The sequence below is a fragment of the Stegostoma tigrinum genome, chromosome 12 (assembly GCF_030684315.1).
Source record: "Stegostoma tigrinum isolate sSteTig4 chromosome 12, sSteTig4.hap1, whole genome shotgun sequence".
NCBI classification, from domain to species: domain Eukaryota; kingdom Metazoa; phylum Chordata; class Chondrichthyes; order Orectolobiformes; family Stegostomatidae; genus Stegostoma; species Stegostoma tigrinum.
The window spans coordinates 64,555,498-64,578,152 of NC_081365.1; the positions used below are offsets into that span (position 1 = coordinate 64,555,498).

The 22,655-nt window shown below is 42.8% G+C and overlaps 1 protein-coding gene across 2 annotated transcripts in view; it reads left to right on the forward strand.

Moving 5' to 3' along the window:
- Positions 1 to 22,655, forward strand: part of rab9a (RAB9A, member RAS oncogene family) — a 56,599-nt gene that overhangs the window by 20,429 nt on the left and 13,515 nt on the right. For both annotated transcript variants that reach the window (XM_059650374.1, XM_059650375.1), the window contains exon 2: positions 8,629 to 8,789. The gene's annotated coding sequence lies outside the window, so the exon portion shown is untranslated. The remainder of the gene's footprint in view (positions 1 to 8,628; positions 8,790 to 22,655) is intronic.

Below are 22,655 nucleotides of genomic sequence, written 5' to 3' on the forward strand. Positions count from 1 at the left end.
AGTGGGGAACATTCTCGAATCCACTATCAAGAATTTCATAGTGGTGTGTTTAGAAAACAGGGGCAGGATTGGACAGACTCAGCATGGATTTATAAAGGGAAAATCTGCTAACAAATCTGTTGGAATTCTATGAAGATGTAACTAGTACAGTCGACAAGGGGGAGCCTGTCAATGTGGTATTTTGGACTTTCAGAAAGCTTTTGAAAAGGTCCCACATTAGAGACTATTGTGCAAGATTAAAGCAGATGGGACTGGGGGAAGTGTATTGTGTTGGATAGATGACTAGTTGACAGGAGGAAACAGAGAGTAGGAATTAATGGGTCCTTTTCAAATTGGCAGGCATTTACTAGTGGGGGAGCCACAGGGATCAGTGCTGGGACCCCAGCTATTCACAGTGTAAATGATTTGGATGAGGAAACAAAATGTAACCTCTCAAGGATTGCAGTTGATACCAAGTTGGGTGGGAGGGTGAACTGTGATGAGGGTGCAGAGATTGTTCAGCATGATCTCAACAGGTTGGGTGAGTGGGAAAATCAATGGCGGTTGCAGTATAATTTGGATAAATGTGAGGTTCTTCACTTTGAAATCAAAACCAAGAAGGCAGATTATGACATGAATGGCTGTAAATTGGGAGATGGGGGTATGCAGCAGGATCTGGGTGTCCTTGTGCACTAGTCGCTTTTGGTAAGCATTCAGGTGCAGCAGGTGGTAAAGAAGGCAAATGGTATGTTGGCCTTCATTGGGAGGGGCTTTGAGTACAGGAGAAGGGATGTGCTAATGTAGTTATACAGGGCCTTGGAGAGGCCACACCTAGAATATTGTGTGCAGTTTTGGTCTCCTTTTCTGAGGGAGGATGTTCTTGCTCTCAAGTGAGTGCTGCAAAAGTTTACCAGGCTGATTTCGGGGATGGTGGTTCTGATGTATGAGGAGAGATTGCTTCGGTTAGAATTGCTTTCACTGGAGTTCGGGTGAATGGGGGGAGTCTCATAGACACATATAAAATTCTAACAGAACTGAACAGGGTGGATATTCCCAATGGTGGGTGTGTCCAGAACCAGGTGTCAGAGAATTTGGCAGTAGACCATTTATGACAGAGTTGAGGAGACATTTCTTCACCCAAAGAGTGGTGAGCCTGTGGAATTCATTACCACAAGAAGTAGTTGATACCAAAACATTGAATGTATTGAAGAGGTGGCTCGATATAGCTCTTGGGGCGATTTGAATCAAAGGTTATGGAGAGAAAGCAGGATTAGGCTATTGATTGTGATGAATGGCAGAGCAGGCTTGAAGGACCAAATGGCCTCCTCCTGCTCCTATCTTCTTTGTTTCTATGTTTCTGTATTGCCTGCAACATCTTTCCTCACTCATCCCCGACCTGTGAAGCCACTAATGCTTAGAGGCTGGCATATGTTGGATGTTAATATTCATGTGTGGAGTGGATATGGTCCTGTATGTGGTTCTGGATGCGGATGTGAAGTGCCCTTTGGTTGGTTCCCGTGGGGCGTGCCCTGAGATGTTGGTGCCTGATGTCTAACATGGAGGTCTGTTGGAGCAAGCAGCAAGTTGAAGTTACGAGGTATCTGTGTTGACTTCCACATTGTGAATTTTGGGAATCCAGTTTTGCTAGAACCAGATGTTAGGATAGAAAGCTACATATGAATTTGTATCATTAACAATTAAAAGTCCCCCTTTGATAGTCAACTTGTTGCTGCTTAGTGAGCATCACGCTTTGATGCTCAGAACCTATTAAAAGATACAGCAAATTCCTCTCAGTATCAAGTAAGCTTCACTGAGCTTCTCATGTGATTCTGCCACATTTTTCTAAATAGCCCATATTGTATAGAACCCTTTAAGAATCCATTCTTTGTGTAGAAAAGCCTATGGTATATTTTAACTTTGGAACTCTTCATGTAGTTAATCACAAGCACAAGCTCATGTGCTTTTTGGCTGAAAGGTAACTTTTCAAATTAACATTCATGTCAAGATCTGCAGGAACAAGGATTTCCTTGTCTTATGTCCAGCTCTTATATTCCACTTCCAAACATGGCTTACACTATGGTTGCAGCAGTTTTAAAGAGGCATTATTGCCTTGATAGGAACCTTTCAATGACTAGATTATATTTTGGCATCAAACTAGTTCCAAAAATGTCACAATGAAGAATACATGTGTTGTAACAGCTATCCTATAAAATGTATAAAAATTATTTTTGAATACGCATTAAATCAACTGTGTCCAGTTTCAAGGTTTTGAGCACCTACTACATTAAAAAGCATTACAGTGTATATGTGAATTGAGCCATTCCTTATGTTTGCTGTTCCATTGTTTATTGAAGGCGTTTGCATTTGGTAATTTATTGATTTGAAATACTGGCCAAGTCAGATCCAGATAGAATCTGGTTTAATAGGTCATATTTTGTTTTATTTCTAATTTAGCATGGTGGTTTTTCACTGACATGTTAGGGTTAGGGTTAGAGTTGGGGCAAGGGTAGGGTTAGGGTTAGGGTTAGGGTTGGGATTAGAGTTGAGGTTAAGGTTCAGCAAGAGAGTTCTGAGATTTCATACAAGGCTGCAGATTCCATTTTACTAACAAAATAGAAGTTTATTACGCAAAATAAATTTTAAAAAGTTCAATTAACCAAACCAAAATAACTAAATAGAATACAAGTTGAAATCTTTCAAAGCACATGACAAACAAAATGCCATTTGGTTGTCAATGCCATCACTTTACAGTTCATATAAAAGCAGATAAATCTCCCTTGACAAACCTGTAGGTTGACTTAATTGCTTAGTTTCATTTTCGGTCCCATACATTGAGAAGCCTTTTCTCTCCAAAACACACACAACTGAGAATTTAGACTTTCTTTGTTTTTATTTAATAATCTTCAGAGTTCTAAACAAATGCCCTTGATCCAGAAGTCTTGAAACTGCATCTTTCAATGAAGTCACTTATTACTTTAACTGTGATGAACAAGCTCCTTTGTATCTGAGAAATGATTCTTCTATCTGATTCCAATCAGATCTTCTTCAAAATAAATTCAAAAACTTCCAACTAAATAAAGGAACATTTTGCTCATCCTTGCTTCTGCTAAGTGAATGATTTTTTTTTCCTTCTGCTAATATCAAACCTTACAATATATCAAACTTGCAATAACCTTCCAAGAGGCCTTTAGGCTTATACCCTCTGGGATAAGTTGGTTCAAATTTATGGTTCAAAATACAGAAAATGACACATTTAGTTACCCTCCGTGCCACTATGATAAAATTTAGGTAGCCACAGTTAAAAGGTTGAATTATGACTATAAAAAGTTCAGAACTGTCTACAAGTTTTATCATAGTACAGGGATCTTTAAATGCTTACATTGTAAGCTGGAACACAATATTTTGCCTCGCAGCTGCTGGAAGACTGAAAGAATAGTAGGCACTGAAGAAACTCAGTGGGTCTACTAGTATCTATGGAAAGAGAGAAATAGAATTAAAGTTCTGAGTCTGCTTTGACTCTTCTACAGAACGGAAAGGGGTTGGAAAATGGGGTTTTCTTTGTACATTTGATGTAGAGGTGACGGTGTCGGACTGAGGTGGACAACACCTGAAGAAGGAGCGAGGCTCCAAAAGCTTTTGTTTTCAAAGAAACCTGTTTGACTATAGCCTGGTGTTGTGCGATTTCTGATTTTGTACATTTGACAGAGGCAGGGGATGGGCAAGGAGAACAGATGGTGTGGAGGTCCAGTGCAGTAGACAAAAGGGTTGTTTATTGTGTATGGAGATGTCAGTATGAGCATGAGGTGATTTATTGAAATGGCAAGCAATTGGAGGTTCAGAGTCATTCCTATTGATAGAACAAAGATCACATTGCAAACAGTGAATGCAGTAGATGAGATTGAAAGAAGCACAAGTAAAATGCCGCTACTCCTGGAAGATATGTGTCCAACACCTCAGGAAGGACATACTGGCCCTGGAGCGTGTCCAGCGGAGATTCACACGGATGATCCCTGGAATGGTAGGTTTAACGTATGATGAACGGCTAAGGATCCTGGGATTGTACTCATTAGAGTTTAGAAGGTTGAGGGGTGATCTAATAGAAACTTACAAGATAATGTATGGTTTAGAAGGGGTGGACGCTAGGAAGTTGTTTCCGTTAGGACCATGGGCACAGCCTTAAAATTAGAGGGGGTAAATTTAAAACTGAAATGAGACGACATTTCTTCAGCCAGAGAGTGGTGGGGCTTGTGGAATTCATTGCCACAGAGTGCTATTGAGGCCGGGATGTTGGATGCCTTCAAGGCAGAGATTGACAAATTCTTGATCTCAGAAGGAATCAAGGGCTACGGGGAGAGTGCAGGGAAGTGGAGTTGAAATGCCCATCGGCCATGATTTAAATGGAGGAGTGGACTTGATGGGCCGAATGGCCTTACTTCCACTCCTGTGTCTTATGGTCTTATATGTTTGGGTCATGGACAGTGAAGAGGAGGAGGTGAATGGGCAAGTGTTGTATCATCTGCAATTACACTGAAAGGGGTCATAGGGTAATGAGGAAATATTCTGTGCTCTCCAGGGCCTTGAAGCTGCTCTGAAAACAAAGTGGATCATTGGATTCACCCCATGGTAAGCCTGATGGAAATGCAGGCACCTGCTCTTAATACTTAAATAGCGCTGTACCCAAGATCTGATGTCTTGGTAGGAACAAAGTATCAAGCAGATATTGTAGCATTTTATATTTTTAAGGTGTAGTTAAATACAGCAACTTTCAAAAATAATGCAGAGTGAACAAGATACTGGGACGGCTTTCTGCCCAGCTGCATCAGTATCTTGATTAAGGTGAACGCAGACTGGAGTTTGTTCCCTGTTGGATTTAGGTTCTGACCTACTTTCTATTCAGAATGCATTCTCATTTTGAGCTGGACCCTGATTATACACAGAGCCAGCATAATAATGAGACATGGACAGTCCCATTGTAACTTGTAATGTTTGGATAGAAATTCATCCTGGGGAGATGGATGACGCGTTACTAGGAAGCTGACAAAAAGTCTTGACTGAAATGGAGAGAATGAAAATAAAATGGATTGCATTTATATCTAGATTTTATATGTTTCATTAGTCTCTCACATATGAATCTATTTGTTTCTCACGTAATGCTGAGTGCAATGAAACCACTGCTAACTACTTTATTCTAAAAAATCAATTAGTAATTATTAATTTATTCTGCTCCAGTGGATGGTTTATGTATTTCTTCCATGCCTTTCAGATCATGGGAGTGTCTATATAATGAGTGAAGCAACAGAATTATAAAATGTGCTGCATGGAAGGTGATAGCTTATTCCTTTTTTTCTGTGCTGGATGAGCTCATTAACCTCTCCTATGGTCATATCTTTTCAAAACATGTATTTTTTAGATGTTCATGTTTCTTTTCAAAAGCACTTATGGATCTGCATTGCACTAGTAGGGATTCAAAATCCTAATAGCCTCTTTTTTTTACATCATTCTTATTATTATAACAAAGAAAGCTACTGTTCAGCAACTCTTTCTGAAATATGGGCAGAGTCATAAAGAAAATGGAAGAACCAATTGTACAGGACGGGGAGCCCCATTTGCATGAGCTTACTGCCCAATTCCCCTTTTATTTTTATTTATCACCGATTTGATAAGAGTCTTTGCAAATGTTTCATGTGGGAGCCTATTTGAGATCCAATGACAGACAGGTTTTGACTTCTTTAATATTCATTCATGGGACAAGAGATTCACTGGCCAGGTTAGTATTATTGGCCATCCCTAATTGTTAAAGAGTCAACCACATTTCTATGGGTCTGGAGTCACGTGCAGGATAGACCAGTTAAGTATGGCCATTTCATTCCCTAATGGGCATTAGTGAACCAAAAGGGTTTTCTGACAATCAACAAGTAAACTATTAATTCCAGGTTTTAAAAAAAAAATTGAACCATCCGCCCTGGCAGGAATTGAATCGGGGTCTCTGGATTAATAGCCCAGCAATAACACCACGAGGCCATCACTTCCCCTTACTACCTCCATCTATTGATAGCAAATGGTAAGCATTCTAACAGGTTGTCCTACAAGGGATCATTGCAGGTTGCTCATAAACTGACATAATCTTGATTTTGATAGAAGGTATATATGGAACCAGGAGCAGCTTGAATGTTTCCTCTGCCCTCAGAAAAATTTTTCAACCTGTCGCTGTTTGAAGCACCTTTTCTGCTTCCCTCAACCTCATAGTCTCCCGTTTTCAGGGATAAAACTTCCAGTTGGATTTCACATAACATTCCTGAAATTCCTGATTGAATCCTCCGCAAACAATGAGATGTCTGTGTCAAAGAGCCATAAGCATGGAAACAGGCCCTTCAGTCCAACTCATCCATGCTGACCAGGTTTTCCAACGAAAACTCATCCCATTTGCCTGCATTTGGCCCATATCCCTTTAAACCTTTTCTATTCATGTACTTGTCCAAATGTCTTTTAAATGTTAGAACAGTACCTGCCTCTTCCTCTTGTAATTCATTCCACACAAACACCATCCTTTGTATGAAAAAGTTGCCCCTTGGATCCATTTTAAATTGTTCTCCTCTCACCATAAACCTATGCCCTCTGGTTTTGAACTCTCCTATCCTAGAAAAAAAGTCTTTGCTATTCACATTATCTATGTCCATCATGATTTCATAAACCTCTACAAGATCACATCTCAACCTCCTCCACTCCAGAGAAAAAGGTCCCAGCCTATTCCAGCCTCTCCTTATAACTCAGACCATCCAGTCCTGGTAATATCTTTGTGAATCTTTAGTACACTCTTTCTAATTTATTAACATTCTTCCTACAACAGTGTGACCAGAATTGTACACAGTACTCCAAAAGTAGCCTTACCAATGTTGTGTGCAGCTGCAATATGACGTCCTAACTGCTACATTCAATGTTCTGACCAATGAAGGCAAGCATGTCAAATGTGTTTTTCATCACCCTGCCTACCTGTGACACCACTTGCAAGGAACTATGTACCTGAACCCCTTGGTCTCTACATTTGAAAACAGTCTCCAGAACCCTATAACTAACTATGTAAGTCCTGCCCTGGTTTGTCTTACCAAAACAGAACACATTGCATTTATGTACATCAAACTCCATCTGCCACTTCTCGGCCCAATGGCCCAGCTGATTCAAATCCTGTTGTACTCTTAGATAAAAGAGATAACAAAATGTGGAGCTGGATGAACACAACAGGCCAAGCAGCATTTTAGGACCACAAAAGCTGATGTTTCGGGCCTAGACCCTTCATCAGAAAAGGGGGATGGGAGGGTACTCTTAGATAAACTTGTTCACTGTCCACTATACTACCAATTTTGGTGTCATCCGCAAAATTACTAACTCTGCTTCCTATATTCTCATCAAATCATTTGTATAAATGGCAAACAACAGTGGACCCAGCAACGATCCCTGCAGAACACCACTGGTCACTGGCCTCCAGTCTGAAAGTTAACCCTCTACCACCACCCTCTGTCTTCCACCAACAAACCAATTTTGTATCAGTTGGCTAGCTCTCCCTGGATCCCATGTGATCTAACTTTACTAACCAGTATACCATGCAAAACCTTGTCAAAAATCTTGCTAAAGTCCACATAGACAATGTCTACCATTCTTCCATCATCAATCCTCTTAGTCACATCATCAAAAGCCACAATCAAGTTTGAGAGACACAATTTCCCAAGCACAAATCTATGCTGATGGTTCCTAATCAGTCCGTGTGTCTCCAAATGCATGTAAATCCTGACTCTCAGAATCCCTACCAACAACCTACCCACCACCTGACATTAGGCTCATCAGTCTATAATTCTCTGGCTTTTCTTGCAGCCTTTCTTAAATAATGGCGCAACATTAGTCAGCCTCCAGTCTTTTGGTACCTCACTCATGGCTGTGGATGGTACGAAATATCTACTAGGTGCCCCATAATTTCTTCCCTACTTTCCCACAATGACCTGAGATATGCTTGATCAGGTCCCGGCAATTTATTTACCTTTATGACTTCTGAGATCTTCAGCATATCCTCTTTTGTAATGTGTACTGTTTTCAAGACATCATTACTTATTTCCCCAAGTTCCCGTAGCTTCCATGTCTTTCTCCACCTTAAATATGATGCGAAATATTCATTTAGTATCTCGTCCATCTCCTGTGGTTCCATACATAGAAAGCTACATTGATCTTTAGCTGTATTCTCTCCCTAACTGTTTTTTTTTACCTTAATATACCTGTGGATTCACTTTGGATTGTTCTTAAGCTTATCTTCCAAACTATATCCTCTCCCCTTTTCGCCCTCCTGATTGCACTCTTAAGTATTCCGCTATTCTCCTTATACTCCTCAGGGGATTGACTTGATGCCAGCTGTCTATCCCTGACATATGTCTCCTTCCCAGAGCCTTAGTATCTCTAGTCATCTGGTGTTCCTTACTTCTACTAGCCTTTGCTGTGGCTAGTCTACTTGCTGAGGTGGTTCGTTGGTCTGTAGACATTTCATTACGCTGCTGGGTAACATCATTAGTGCAGCCTGTGGTGAAATGCTGTTGTGTTTTACCACCTGGTATTTAAACTCTGCGCTTTGATACAATTGGATACTTCATTTCTGGTTTTTCTTCGCAGTGGTGTATATCTCGGGTCCAGTTCTAGATGTTTGTTGATGGCCTTCTTGGTGGCGATCCAGGACTCTGGTAATTCCCTGTGCTTGTCTCAGTTTGACCTGTCCTAGGATCCTGGTGTTGTCCCAATTGAACTGGTGGTTCTCCTTATCCATGTAAATGGAGGTGAGTAAGTATTGTTTATGTTCTACCTAATACTGTTAAAATTGGCCTCGCTCCAATTTCAAACTTTAACTTTTATCCAAGGCCTATCATTTTCCATGACTATTTTACAACTAATGGAATTATGGTCACTTATCCCAAAATGCTCCCCCACTTACACCTCAGTAACTTGTCCTATCTTATTTCCCAAGAGAAGGTTGAGTTTTGCACCTTCTCTAGTAGGTATATCTGCATCTGTGCATATCAGAATGTCACCTGCCTGCATTTGGTTGCACCAATGTAGATGAGATCACGTCATTAGTAGTCTAGCAGAAGCAGTGGCATATTGGTAAGATCACTGCACTAGCTATCTAGAACCTCAGATCAATGTTCCGAGGACATATTTTTGAAACCTACTGTGCTGAAATTTGAATGCAATGAAAAACAGAATGGCAATTATGTATTCATTGTTGTTAAAAAAAAACATTAATGCCCTTTAGGGAATTAAATCTGCCAGGGTCCTTTGGTTTGACCTATCCATGACTCCAGACCCACAGGCTCTTAACTGCCTTCTGGGTAATAAGGGCCAGGCAATAAATGCTGGCCTTACCAGAGAGAGCCACATCTTGTGAGTGAATAAATGAAGAAAAAGGACACAGTGAATTAAATTGAAACACAAATAAATTGCTGTTTCATCATCTGGAAGGAATGCTTGGAGCCACATGAAGCCATCGTGACCATGATAACCATGGAATTTTCACTCCCCCCCTCTCACTGTTTCAGCTGCTGTCCAATAACTCAGTTTAACTCTAGGTTGTCCGTTGTTGACAGCAACCATAATGACCATCTCTCTACCACGATTCCTGTCTGGAAATATCTCTCCCCATCCACCCTGGAGGCCCACACCCATGACAACAATACTCTTCCTCACTTTGCAACAGACACACTACCTCTCTTTTGAGACACCCCTTTCTCCTCTCCCCGCACATCAGTCCTCCTCTTTAGGCCATCTTACCTCCCTGCCTTTTTGATCCAGATTTGTCAATGCTTGCCATTGAGTAACTTCACTTGCCTTTAACGTTTGGAGAATTGGATTCTCAAGTTTCATTCCACTATTAGGAAGCTGACTTTTGGCCTACTGAGCAATTAAATTCTCCAACCCCACCTTGCTTCAGGCTTCCTGCAGCAGTTGTAAGCTCCTCCCAGGATCTTTTATGGTGCAGCACTCCTTCACGTGTTAACCTGGATATTCTTCAAGACAATCTGAGACCGTGCCCTTCCCAATGAGTCTTTTCAGTATCTTTCCACAAGTTGTAGAGCAAACTATAGAAGTTGCTCTTGCATAGACAAAGTGGCCCAAATGGTGTGCTTCTGAGCTGTAACTATTCTGTTTATCGGTTCTGGTTTTACGAATCAATGCTTGCCTAACAGAACTAAACACCAAACATTTAATAATGAAGACATTTATAACAACAATCACTTTCAAATCCTTGAACTCGTATCAAATAACACAGCAGCTTTGAATCTATTCATAAAAGGGTTAAACAAATAAACGTTCAAGTTCCTTTGAATAGTATTTGTTTTTGAGCTATTCATGAGCTTAGCACTTCACAAAAGGCTGTAGCTATTTTCTTCTAACAACTAGAGCTTTTTTAGAACTACATGAGCATCTGAACAATACTTTCCACAACTGAGACTACATGCGCAAAGTACATCATTGCCTCTAAAGCACTTTGGTGGTCCTGAGGTTGGGAAATGAGCTTTGTAAATGCAACTGTTGTATTTTATCTGTACACATTACCTTTATTTGCTTCTCTGTTAATCAAACCATAACAAAAATAATATATTAGAAGTCCCTTATCCCAAAAACATTAATTCTCCAGCTGTCTCTCTTCACAGTATTCCCCATCCTATGTTAGTTATATAAACCCAAACTTGTATTGAAGAAAATCATTCAAACAATTTAAATCAGCCCCGATGAGTACTTGTCATACACCACAACATAGCAATATCAGCAATGCACAAGCACAGTTAGTTGTGACAGAGAGTCAGAATAGCTGTTGTATTCTAAAGGAGTCCTGCATTTGTTTTTAGACTGTCTTGGTGAGAACAAGGCTGGAAAAATGTGGTCATACTGGGAGATTTGCGATTAGAAATTGAGGTGACATTTTATTGCAGTTCTGATGAAGAGATCAGAATGATGTGTGCCTCCCTGGTGCTGGGGGCAAAGCTGCAGACTTCAAAGAAGGGATAATGGGAACTGCAGATGCTGGAGATTCCAAGATAATAAAATGTGAGGCTGGATGAACACAGCAGGCCAAGCAGCATCTCAGGAGCACAAAAGCTGACGTTTCGGGCCTCTCTGATGAAGGGTCTAGGCCCGAAACGTCAGCTTTTGTGCTCCTGAGATGCTGCTTGGCCTGCTGTGTTCATCCAGCCTCACATTTTATTATCTTGACTTCAAAGAAGGACTTGAAACAAGAAGTTGTGGTCCATGTTGGAACCCAATGGCATGTACAGAAATATATCTTAGGTTTTTCAAAAAGGAATTAGGTAATAGATTGATAAAGAAAATCTCAATTGTTTTCATTACCTAGATGGGCTAAAAAATAAGAAGGTTAATGTAAGTTCAAGAGAAGCTAGAAGATAGCACAATCCATGACCTTGGGACAATAAAGCAATTTCTGGAGCAATGAAAATCTATACCAAAAAGATGGTGTTCATCTGATCTCTGCCCTTCTGGAGAGGATGATCGAGCCTTTGGAAAGATTGACGTTCATACTACAGGGTTTGAGATAAGTTGATGTCTGAAACTGGAGAGAGATAGGATTGATCGGAATGGAATCAGCAGTTTGGCTGACACCCCTAGTGACAAAGTTACATCAGAGAAGAAAGGAGAAGAGAAACGACGCAAAGCCACAAATAAAAAGACCAGTAATTTGGGACAAATTTGTAAATTAGAAAACCTTGTCAAAGAATAAGCGTCAACAGTGAAAAGAAAACTGGAGTCATTCAGTGGTATTTAATAGACTTGAAAAAACATTCCAACTAAATGAAGAGTCAAATCCATTGCTAATCAAGGCTGGATATCAATAATTATGTTGTTTCGGTTTGGATAGGACTCTAAAGATAATGCAGGAGATTACTGAGACTTCTGAAGATGGTGTGTAATGTTATTTTTTAAAAAATCACTTATTAGTCCACTCTGATGATTAGTATGGCCGTTGCCATTTTTCAAGGTCCTTAGGTTATGTGGTCTGGGTGACAATATGAATGCAGAGAACAGTTAACTTAGGGATGATAATTAGGGGCACATGAACTCACGAGGATTACGGTGCCATTTTAAGAAGCAATTAAAGACAATTTTACATATCCTGAACCCTGCACAGAGAGACTATCTACCAAAATGCTGCTGGTTAGAACATGTCCTAGGAAGATGAGGACAGAAATCTGATGAATACTTTTGAGGGAATGTATGTATGGATATACAAAGACAAACTTTGGAAATCAGAGCAGACCAATCTTGTATAGGAGATAATGGGAACTGCAGATGCTGGAGAATCCAAGATAACAAAGTGTGGAGCTGGATGAACACAGCAGGCCAAGCAGCATCTGAGGAGCACAAAAGCTGACGTTTCGGGCCTAGACCCTTCATCAGACAGGGGGTGGGGAGAGGGACCTGTAATAAATAGGGAGAGAGGGGGAGGCGGACTGAAGATGGAGAGAAAACAAGATAGGTAGAGAGGACAGTATAGGTGGGGACATAGGGAGGGGATAGGTCAATCAGGGGAGGATGGACAGGTCAAGGAGGCGGGATGAGGTGCTAGGTAGGAAATGGAGGTGCGGCTTGAGGTGGGAGGAAGGGATGGGTGAGAGGAAGAAGGTTAGGGAAGCAGAGGCAGGCTGCCTGGTTTTGGGATGCAGTGGGGGAGGGGAGGAGCAGGGCTGGTTTTGTGATGCAGTGGGGGGAGGGGAAGAACTGGGCTGGTTTTGGGATGCAGTAGGGGAAGGGGAGATTTTGAAGCTTGTGAAGTCCATGTTGATACCATTGGGCTGCAGGGTTCCCACGCGGCATATGAGTTGCTGTTCCTGCAACCTTCAGGTGGCATCATTGTGGCACTTGCAGGAGGCCCATGATGGACATGTCGTCTGAGGAATGGGAGGGGGAGTTGAAATGGTTTGCGACTGGGAGGTGCAGTTGTTTGTTGCGAACCAAGCGGAGGTGTTCTGCAAAGCGGTCCCCAAGCCTCTGCTTGGTTTCCCCAATGTAGAGGGTGCAATGGATACAATATACCACATTGGCAGATGTGCAGGTGAACATCTGGATGTGAGTTTGCTCGCTAAGCTGGAAGGTTAGTTTTCAGACGTTTCGTCACCATTCTAGGTAACATCATCAGTGAGCCTCCGGCGAAGCGCTGGTGTTACGTCCCGCTTTCTGTTTATCTGGTTAGGTTTCCTTGGATTGGTGATGTCATTTCCTGTTCTTTTTCTCAGGGGATGGTAGATTGGCTCCAAATCAATGTGTTTGTTGATGGAGTTCGGGTTGGAATGCCATGCTTCTAGGAATTCTTGTGCATGTCTCAGTTTGACTTGTCCTAGGATGGATGTGTTGTCCCCATCAAAGTGGTGTCGTTCCTTATCTGTATGTAAGGATACGAGTGATAGTGGGTCATGTCGTTTTGTGGCTAGTTGATGTTCATGTATCCTGGTGGCTAGCTTTCTGCCTGTTTGTCCAATGTAGTGTTTGTCACAGTTCTTGCAAGGTATTTTGTAGATGACGTTCGTTTTATTTGTTGTCTGTATAGGGTCTTTTAAGTTCATTAGCTGCTGTTTTAGTGTGTTGGCGGATTTGTGGGCTACCCTGATGCCAAGAGGTCCGAGTAGTCTGGCAGTCACTTCGGAAATGTCTTTGATGTAGGGGAGAGTGGTTATGGTTTCTGAGCCCGTTTTGTCTGTTTGTTTGGGTTTATTGCTGAGGAATCGGCGGACTGTGTTCATAGGGTACCCATTCTTTTTGAATACGCTGTGTAGGTGACATCACCAACCCAAGGAAACCTAACCAGATAAATAGAAAGCGGGACATAACACCAGCGCTTCGTCGGAGGCTCACTGATGATGTTACCTAGAATGGTGATGAAATGTCTGAAAACTAACCTTCAAGCTCAGCGAGCAAACTCACATCCAGAACCTCAACCTGAGCTACAAATCTTCTCAAAACTCACTAGGTTTGATGTGGAAGGTCATCCTGGGGCCTGGGATAGGGGTGAGGGAGGAGGTGTGGGGGCAAGTGTAGCACTTCCTGCAGTTGCAGGGGAAGGTGCCGGGTGTGGTGGGGTTGGAGGGGAGTGTGGAGTGGACAAGGGAGTCGCGGAGAGAGTGGTCTCTCCGGAAAGCAGACAGGGGAGGGGATGGAAAAATGTCTTGGGTGGTGGGGTGGGATTATAGATGGCGGAAGTGTCGGTGGATGATGCGTTGTATCCTGAGGTTGGTGGGGTGGTATGTGAGGACAAGGGGGATCCTCTGGGGGCGGTTGTGGCGGGGGTGGGGTGTGAGGGATGTGTTGCGGGAAATGTGGGAGACACGGTCAAGGGCGTTCTCGACCACTGCGGGGGGCAAGTTGCGGTCCTGGAAGAACGTGGACATCTGGGATGTGCGGGAGTGGAATGCCTCATCCTGGGAGCAGATGCGGCGGAGGCGGAGGAATTGGGAATAGGGGATGGAATTTTTGCAGGAGGGTGGGTGGGAGGAGGTGTATTCTAGGTAGCTGTGGGAGTCAGTGGGATTGAAATGGACATCAGTTTCTAGCTGGTTACCTGAGATGGAGACTGAGAGGTCCAGGAAGGTGAGGGATGTGTTGGAGATGGCCCAGGTGAACTTGAGGTTGGGTGGAAGGTGTTGGTAAAGTGGCTGAACTGTTCGAGCTCCTCTGGGGAGCAAGAGGCCGCGCATATACAGTCATCAATGTAACGGAGGAAGGGGTGGGGTTTGGGGTCTGTGTAGGTGCGGAAGAGGGACTGTTCCATGTAACCAACAAAGAGGCAGGCATAGCTTTGGCCCATGCAGGTACCCATGGCCACTCCCTTTGTAGGAAGTGGGAGGAATCGAAAGAGAAGTTGTTGAGGGTAAGGACGAGTTTGGCTTGGCAGATGAGGGTGTTGGTGGAGGGGGATTGGTCGGGCCTGTGGGACAGGAAGAAGCGGAGGGCCTTGAGGCCATCTGCATGAGGAATACAGGTGCATAGGGACTGGATGCCCATGGTGAAAATGAGGTGTTGGGGGCCAGGGAATTGGAAGTCCTGGAGGAGGTGGAGGGCGTGGGTGGTGTCACGGACGTGGGTGGGGAGTTCCTGGACCAAAGGGGAGAAAATGGAGTCCAGATAGGTGGAGATGAGTTCGGTGGGGCAGGAACAGGCTGAGACAATGGGTCGACCAGGGCAGGCAGGTTTGTGGTTTTGGGAAGGAGATAGAAACGGGCCGTGCGGGGTTGGGGAACAATGAGGTTGGAGGCTGTGGGTGGGAGTCCCCTGAGGTGATAAGGTCATGGATGGTGTTGGAGATGATGGTTTGGTGCTCGGGGGTGAGGTCATGATCAAGGGGCTGGTCGGAGGAGGTGTCGGAGAGCAGGCGTTTGGCCTTGGCGATGTAGAGGTCAGTGCGCCATACTACCACTGCACCACCCTTGTATGTAAAGGTCAGTGCGCCATATTACCACTGCAATCTTGACCGATCTTGTGTTGGGAGCCAGTTTGCTGACCTGAGAATAGTTTCAATTAACTGTACACCTACACATCAGCCGTCAAGCAATCAAGCAATTTAAAAGTCCTGAGGAAGAGTCACTGGACCCGAAATGTTAACTCTGTTTTCTCCTTCACTGATGCTGCCAGACCTGCTGAGCTTTTCCAGCAACTTTGTTTTTGTTCCTGATTTATAGCAGTTCTTTTGGTTTTAATTTAAAAGTCCTGTGCGATATGTCTGAATTTAACAAATAGGATGTAAAATATGCTGTTTCCAGTGTGCACTAGATGTCACCAAGTCATGGAGCTGGAATAGTGGTGAAATTAGCAGACAGTACATGCATAAAATGTGACAACATCCAGGCAGAACGCTGAGTGATTTCAACAGTTTCAAGATGGAGCTGTTTATTTGCATGTGGTCAAGTTGCATGATGTTCCCCAGCTTGTTTCTTAGACAGGATGTTTGTCATCCAACAAGAAAATCAATTCCTATTTTAGTTCTGGAAAAAGAGCCCAGGTGAATAATTAATATGACAACAAGAGAACGATTGTGTAAAAGCACCCACGGTTAGACAGGCTCAGACTAAGAAGAGCAAAAACCAGTAAGGAGCTGAAGATAAATCTGCAGGATATAAATAAGCAAAGTCTAGTGAGATAGGAAAGGCCCTGGCCCTAATTAACTGTGCAGAAAACTCAGCAAAATTTACCAGTTCCACAACGGGAAATCTTCATATTTAAGATGGACAGTGTATAAAATAAGAAGGGGTGTGTCAAAGAAAGATAGAAAGATTTAAACTACCTGAAATCCTTGAAGGGAGGAATAAGATTGAAATTAGATTAGCAATGCAAATGGATTTAAAGTGGGCATATATAGAAAGGAGGTGTAGAGAAATTAGAGAAACTAAAAGGGAAAATGATAAAAGTTAACACATCACGAATGATTTTAAAAGCCAGAGGTATATTAAATAATAAAGAAGTAATGAGTTAATCCTGTGGGCCTGGTGCCAGAAGTCAAGGGAATCATATATATTTAGTCAGGGAGTTGCTAACACAGCAGTTAGGGGTCTATGACCATGGTTCTTGACACCTTTGTGTAGCCCCTGACTGTTGTGGAGTGCAGATACAGTACTGCCCTTGCTTCAGTCAGTGTGTTGGTGGAGCAGACAACGGGGCTGCTGAAAATGTGATTCTGCTGCGTAGATCTGTTTTAGGTAGAGAGGGAGCTCTCTTTCCTTGGAATTTTTGATTTTACATTACCAGTGTGTCATCCTAGCGGTGTTAGTTTAGCAGATTTTGTAATATGCAGTCAAAATAATTGATTTTGAGGGTTGTATCCTTCTTAAACTAACCAGTTTTAAACAGCAAAATGCAAAGTAGAGATGCAACTAAAATGTAGTTAATTTAATTGATATTAATTTGAATTTCAATTTAATTTCATTTGTTTTCTTCAAGAAGTCATCCAAATGTTCAGTATGTATTTAGAAAGTGCTGGATTGTGCAGATGCTATGGGATGAATTTTCCCATATTTTGGCAAAACATTTTCTTTGGGAAGGGTCATGATGGGTGGTCTGTCATGGCTGGTTCAAATTTTCTCACATAGTTTTCCATTCTACAACTTATTGGTTATGCAACTGGCCACCAGAGCACCAGGCTTGTAGAATTGTATCATGGGAGAAGGGGAGGTGCTCCTGGGGCTTCACGCCACAGACACCATATTTAAGTCCCAGCTCCACAGCAGTTGAAGTGCTGCAAGCCAGGAACTACACTTCACAGAGGCTGTCTGACTATCCTTACAAAGGATTTTGAAATAACTCCATGAAGGCTGGTATCCTGTCACTAAGTCACCCTTTATTCCCATATGCATAGCATATGACACTGACCCAGCTAACTTAGAGTCAGCTCCTAGAGTGACCAGAATCCCTGACTCTCCTGTTTATATCTGTCAGCCAGGGCTCCCTGAATGGACCAGGTTAACAGCCATGATTAGGGAACTCATATTTTATGAGGTCCACCTGATTGATCCATTCCAATCATTACAGACATGCTGTGGAATGTCTGTCACTTTGACAACAGGTACCTGGAATGCTAGTGGACCAGAGTGGCAGAAGGGATGTTCTTGAGGATTGTTCCCAACCTGATTTCTATTGTGGAAGATTTCACTGCATAACACTTGCTGGCTGAAGCTTTAAAAATCACCTAACTTCACATTGGTATCGTGCTACTGCCCTGTCTCACTGCTTTATCCTGAACAGTGAGGAGGACGTGTAAAGTGGATGATGACCTCAGCTGAAGATATATACATAATCTTGTGGATAAGAAAGGATCTAATCAGCAACAGAAATGTTCAATGGCTGCTGGGGTAATAAACAATGTCCACATGCACTTTGGACCAACCAGATGATGTTTGCCATACAACCAACAGAAAGTTATGGTGAAAGAGAGTCCAAACCCAGCTCATTCATGCCAGAACAGGATTCAGTTAGTTTTCCTTTGCCCTGTAGCATTCAATGGTGCAAAGCTCTACCTTGCTTTCTTTGGATATCCCTTCAAGTCAATGTACTAATCCTCATTGCTCTAGATCGCTCATTTCTTCTGCATTTTCCTGAATTTGTTGGCAACTGGTGATACAGCATACCCCTTCTGCACTATACTGCGAGGCCCCACCAGAGCGGCCCAGACATTAAAACCCCATTTTAAGGAGACCTGTGATCTGTTGGAATTGTATCTTCCTTCTGCATCAGTCTGGAGGTTCTATAAAGGCTTCCATGTCCCATGTTGGACAGGGTATCCCTTGTCTCCCACAACCATTTCTTTTGGCCTGAGTATGTGGCTAGAGACAGGAAGCTGGGAAACTTCCAGTACTTACACATCATGGCAGCTACCAGGATATCTTCAAAATCTGACATGAATGGCCGCAGAGAAACTCTCCTCATGTTGAAGCCACAATGATTGTGGTATGTCAGAAGCCCCATGCTCCCTCTCAACACCCTGCCCCGACAGTTCTTGTCCCCTCTTATGCTCTATAAGATTGCATCATTTGAATTGCCTTCTTCCACAATTTCCATTTCCTCTGTGATCCAGTTCAACGAACCCTTGATTTAAGTGTCTAATTTTCTTCAGCATCCATAGACTGCCCGTGGGTATGCACCCTGATTGTAATGCCCAAAGCTCCAAGACTGAACATGACTGATCTCCAAGAGTGACATGACAGGACAGTCCAGACTGAGAAAAGCCCAGGCGCCGGACACCTTGGACAGGGATCCTCAAATCTGTGTAGAACCAAACATCTCACTGACCATAGTCAACTGCCTGGACCAAGATCAAACAAATCCCTGACCAACCATGGTGTCATGTTTTGACTGACCATAGTCCTCCCTCACCTACTAAGGATGGGTCTGTATTGACATTGAGACATTACCATTTGGTTGAACATGTGCAGTGTGTTTCCCACATAGGCTGCTTGTTCATGCTATTGATGTGATATTGAAGTAGCCCAGTGCTGTACAGCAACATGTCCATCTCCTTGGCTGTTCATTGCACTGGACAGTCACAAGTTGCCAGTTAGTGAGATTCAGAACTTGCTGTTTGGTCTCTAAGGGGGAAGTTAGATTTCTTTTTTCTTGACATCAGAAAATTTGCTTCATTTCATTCTTACTATATATTTGTAACAACACTTCCATTGCTCATGCAGCTCAAGGAAAATTTGATTCCCGCTATTGTTTGGTCATGGGAATTGCAAGAGTCTCACTTCAGTGATACCACAGCTGAAAGGTTCTAATTATTAGTGAAGGTTGAAGGACTTTCTTAAATAGAATACAGAAAGTTGAAGGGTGATCTAACAGAGATCTCCAAAATTATGAGGAGATTTGATGGGTAGATGCCGGGGGGAAGATAACAACTCTTGTGGAGCACATATATAGGACAGTCACAAATAAATCCAACCTGTAATTCAAGGAGGAAAAAATAACTCTTTAACAAGGGAGTATTCAGAATGTGGAAATTATTACCGTGAAATATTTGAAGTAAATAGTAGTTATGAATTTAAGGAACGGCTAAATAAGTACATAAAGGGTCAAAGTGTATGCACATAGGCTAAAGGAAGGTGGGTGAAGGACCAAGTAGAGTGAAATGGATCTGTTAGGCTGAATGAGTGATAATGGGAACTGCAGATGCTGGAGAATCCAAGATAATAAAATGTGAGGCTGGATGAACACAGCAGGCCCAGCAGCATCTCAGGAGCACAAAAGCTGACGTTTCGGGCCGAGACCTTTCATCAGAGAGGGGGATGGGGTGAGGGTTCTGGAATAAATAGGGAGAGAGGTGGAGTCGGACCGAAGATGGAGAGAAAAGAAGATAGTTGGAGAGGAGAGTATAGGTGGGGAGGTAGGGAGGGGATAGGTCAGTCCAGGGAAGACGGACAGGTCAAGGAGGTGGGATGAGGTTAGTAGGTAGGAGATGGAGGTGCGGCTTGGGGTGGGAGGAAGGGATGGGTGAGAGGTAGAACAGGTTAGGGAGGCAGAGACAGGTTGGACTGGTTTTGGGATGCAGTGGATGGAGGGGAAGAGCTGGGCTGGTTGTGTGGTGCAGTGGGGGGAGGGGACGAACTGGGCTGGTTTTGGGATGCGGTGGGGGAAGGGGAGATTTTGAAGCTGGTGAAGTCCACATTGATACCATTGGGCTGCAGGGTTCCCAAGCGGAATATGAGTTGCTGTTCCTGCAACCTTCGGGTGGCATCATTGTGGCACTGCAGGAGGCCCATGATGGACATGTCATCTAAAGAATGGGAGGGGGAGTGGAAATGGTTTGTGACTGGGAGGTGCAGTTGTTTATTGCGAACTGAGCGGAGGTGTTCATCTGCCAATGTGGTATACTGCATCCACTGTACCCGGTGTGGCTTCCTCTACATTGGGGAAACTGCATCCACTGTACCCAGTGTGGCTTCCTCTACATTGGGGAAACCAAAGCGGAGGCTTGGGGACTGCTTTGCAGAACACCTCCGCTCGGTTCGCAATAAACAACTGCACCTCCCAGTCGCAAACCATTTCCACTCCCCCTCCCATTCTTTTGATGACATGTCCATCATGGGCCTCCTGCAGTGCCACAATGATGCCACCCGAAGGTTGCAGGAACAGCAACTCATATTCCGCTTGGGAACCCTGCAGCCCAATGGTATCAATGTGGACTTCACCAGCTTCAAAATCTCCCCTTCCCCCACCGCATCTCAAAACCAGCCCAGTTCATCCCCTCCCCCCACTGCACCACACAACCAGCCCAGCTCTTCCCCTCCACCCACTGCATCCCAAAACCAGTCCAACCTGTCTCTGCCTCCCTAACCTGTTCTTCCTCTCACCCATCCCTTCCTCCCACCCCAAGCCGCACCTCCATCTTCTACCTACTAACCTCATCCCACCTCCTTGACCTGTCCGTCTTCCCTGGACTGACCTATCCCCTCCCTAACTCCCCACCTATACTCTCCTCTACACCTATCTTCTTTTCTCTCCATCTTCGGTCCGCCTCCCCCTCTCTCCCTATTTATTCCAGAACCCCCACCCCATCCCCCTCTCTGATGAAGGGTCTAGGCCCGAAACGTCAGCTTTTGTGCTCCTGAGATGCTGCTGGGCCTGTTAGGCTGAATGTTTGCTTAATCATTTCAGTATCTATTTGACCTTTCAATGTGTAACCAGAAATTATATCTATATAGCATTATGAGTGTGATAACATGACTCAAGATTCTTTACAAGACTGTTAGTAAAGCAAAATTACACACTTAGCCAACCACATAAGGTGTTATTCAGGTGGCCAAAACAGTGGTGAAAGAGGCAAGTTTTAGGGTGAAAGAGGCAAGTTTTAGGGAAAAAGAGAGAGATTGGGAGATAGAATTTTTGGGGGTTGTGTGTGTGATGAGATGAATTCTAGACACAATCTAAAATATATAATAAGTTTTGATAATAAAATGTGAGGCTGGATGAACACAGCAGGCCAAGCAGCATCTCAGGAGCACAAAAGCTGATGTTTCGGGCCTAGACCTAAGTTTTGATTACTGTTTACCAGATGAGGTCCATTTTGCAGCAGTGAGATGCGGTTAAGTTTTATGCTAGGGGCACCTGTGGTAAAAGAAAATTTGAAATGTGGTTCTTTCAGTACTTGAAAAAAAATGAATAAAGAGCTAAATCTTTAAAGCTGTTGCTTTATTTTGCTTCCATATATATTTGAGTCTTACAGTAAAATCTTAATACTGGTCGGAAAAATCCGGAATTTATGACGGGTAACCCAAACTACTTTCAATCAATATCTCAATGACACAATGACAGATTGTTAGATTATTAACTAAAACATTTTATCAGGATCACTCACGGCCACGTTAAGTTTAATTTGATAGGATACTGGGTGAGCTTATGGAAGTTTATTTTAATTATTGCACCCAAAGCAGTCTAAGGCACTATGATCAATGAATACTGGACATTCTGCTTGAGTTGACTGTTTGATTTCAAATCAAGACTGCAAAGTTTCTGTCTGTTATAAAATCAGCGTAGAAATTACTGACATTTTAAAAGTCCTACTATATTGTTAATTAATGCCAATGGCTTATGACAACCATAATATCCTATTTCATATAGTTTGTCCATTAGATGTTGCAGATCACACAGCATCTGTGGATAAAGAAGCTGAGTTCAACATGATGCAGATTATTGTTTACTTGTTTGTTATATTTGCAACAGTTACAACAATATTTGTATATGATTCCCCATTGGATTTGTTTGCTTAGTTAAATTTCTGACTTTAAAAGCAAGAATCTGTATCCAGTGTTCAGATGACTGGAAGGCCAGATGTGCTTGTCGACATTTGTAAATTTCAATTCCTGTAAATACTTCAAACTGTTGTTGTAATTTGAAATTCAGTGTTAATGCTTTTTAAATTCTTGATGAAGTGATTATGTTTACCTGGAGATCTTGTAAATACTGGATTTATTTTTTCAATTTTAGGTAATTAGTGAGAAATTTCCAAACATTTTTTATTTACTTTTCCATTGACTACAGCACTTGAGCACAGATTCTGTCACTCTGCTCCTTCTGAGCAAGGGTTGGACTGGGAATGTGGGATTGAAGAATTACCATAAACACACTTCTTTTTTCTAGTAACAGATCAAATCCCAAAC